We start from the raw sequence: 2,281 nt of genomic DNA, 5'->3' as shown, positions 1-2,281 counted from the left end.
CCACACATGGAGTTGCTTTTTTCTAATTCATTGACTGCTGATATAATAGATTATTGGCCTTGAGAGTCAGCTGTAAATTAGGTTGAACTTTCTCAGCTTGACTTTCAACTGATCCTAAAAAAAAATCATCACCTGCTGGTAAATGTAAAATTTAAGAGATCCTGTGTATCTGTTGTAATTGGATAAACTGATGGTGCAGATTTTTTTTGTTGACTAAAGTTTTCTAAAGTTTTCTAAAGTTTTCCCTTTCTCTTACAAAACCAGGCATAAATATATATGGTAAATATGTTTATAATACCTCTAGAAATCTCTTTGAATGCACAAAATGTGGAACTGAGATTTATTCTATTTCTAAAGCTGGAGTATGATTTTTGAGTTATGGTTTATAGAAAAGAAAATTAAAACTTGATGCCTGTTTTCTAACAGCAAATTGCAAGAAAATTATTTATTAACTATTGTTTGGTAATGCACATTCTGGAGTTCTATAATCAAACTTCTTGAAAAGCAAAAAAAAAAGGGTGGCACGGTGGCACAGTGGTTAGCGCTGCCGTTTCACAGTGCCAGAGACCCGAGTTCAATTCCCGCTTCAGGCGACTGACTGTGTGGAGTTTGCACGTTCTCCCCGTGTCTGCGTGGATTTTCTTCGGTTGCTCCGGTTTCCTCCCACAGTCACAAAGATGTGCAGGTCAGGTGAATTGACCATGCCAAATTGCCTGTAGTGTTAGGTTACGGGTATGGGTGGGTTGCGGGTCGGTGTGGACTTGTTGGGCCGAAGGGCCTGTTTCCACACTGTGTAATCTAATGTTATTGCATTGCTTCTTGTTTTGCTGAATTCCACCCCCCCGAACATCCAAATTTCACGATAGTTCGACAAATATCTTGAAACTGATTCGTGTTGGAAGTTGGTGGCTTTTTGTGTCTCGACATATAATTTATTCAATTAGATGATTGGGTCAGTCTTGAAATTACTTCTGATTCTTCACAGTTGAAAATTTACTTTCGATTGAATGCAAAGCTCAAGCTCCACGAAATCCAAATCCTGCAAAGGAATTAATGTCTTTTAAAAGATTCTACGCTCTGAACAGGATTCGAACCTGCGCAGGGGGACCACATTGGATTTCAAATCCAACGCCTTAACCTCTCGGCCATCACAGTTGCCGCACGTGTGTCAATTTTCACAGTAAAACAACTGAATTCATTTGTTGGAAGAACAAATTGTCAAGACCGAAAGATTTCGCCAAATCCTTTGCAGACACCCAGACGAACTTTACCTTAGCAGATTGACAGGCTTTCACCGCAAACTAGATTCTGACACAGCTGAAGATGCGGGAATGATTCTTCATCGAATTATAGAGTCACGGATGTACACCACGAAGAGAGGATGATTGTCTCACTGCGTCCGATCGATTTTGACTCATTTGCTCATCATCTGGTGCCAAATTAGATATGCTGTTGTGCTTTAATATTCAGTGAAATATGGTATTAGAAAAATTGATGCTAAGTCCATAAACACTACCTACATTCGTAAAAAAAATATCGGAATTAGAAAGAACGCAGAACCAATTTACAGGAATGGATCCAACAACTAATCTGTAAGTTCTGACATCAGGTAATGAACTTGTGAGCACAAGAGAGGAAGATTGACCGAAGATTTGGAAATCGTCTTGACGGAATTATTTGCAAAGTTTTTGTGGTTGTTCTAGAGTCATCAAGTCGTTGAACAATACAACATGGAAAGTGGCCCTTCTTTCCAACTTGACCATGGTGGACAGATATTTTAAGTTAATAGGTCCCATTTGCCAACATTTGGCTCACATCCCTCTAAACCTTGTTACTCATATATCCATTCAGATGCCATTCAATGTTACAGTTGTACCAGAATCGACCAATTTCTCTGGCATCTCATTCTGGACAGGTCTGAAAAAGTTGCCCCTGACGTCCCTTTTAAATCCTTACTCATTAATTTCAAACCGATGTTTTCTAAATTTTGACATGCCGGAAAACACCTTGACGAGTCAACCTATCCATGTCCCTCATGATCTAATAAATAGCAACGATTTAACTTTATCATACTTGTCAGGAGGGAAATGTGTGCAGATTATTTGTCGAAGGTTTGAAGTAGAAAGTCTGATGTACAGATTTTTAGAAATGCATCTTGGAGAAGTTTTTAATAAGTCGTTGAAGTCTAGTAGCAGTTGTATAAGTCTGTTATGAAAGCTGCAGAAGGATTTCAGGGCACAAGAACGAAGCATTATTTCCAATGTATGGTGGGTCAGTTCGA

At 38.9% G+C, this 2,281-nt stretch overlaps 1 non-coding gene across 1 annotated transcript; it reads right to left on the bottom strand.

Annotated features, from left to right (window-relative positions):
- Positions 1 to 1,073: 1,073 nt before the first annotated feature.
- trnas-uga lies at positions 1,074 to 1,155 on the bottom strand. The gene has a single exon. It is a non-coding gene; the product is annotated as a tRNA-Ser (tRNA).
- Between the last annotated feature and the right edge of the window lie 1,126 nt (positions 1,156 to 2,281).

This window comes from Chiloscyllium plagiosum, chromosome 8 (assembly GCF_004010195.1).
Source record: "Chiloscyllium plagiosum isolate BGI_BamShark_2017 chromosome 8, ASM401019v2, whole genome shotgun sequence".
In the NCBI taxonomy this organism is placed as follows: Eukaryota; Metazoa; Chordata; class Chondrichthyes; order Orectolobiformes; family Hemiscylliidae; genus Chiloscyllium; species Chiloscyllium plagiosum.
This window is presented reverse-complemented; position numbering and strand designations above follow the sequence as displayed.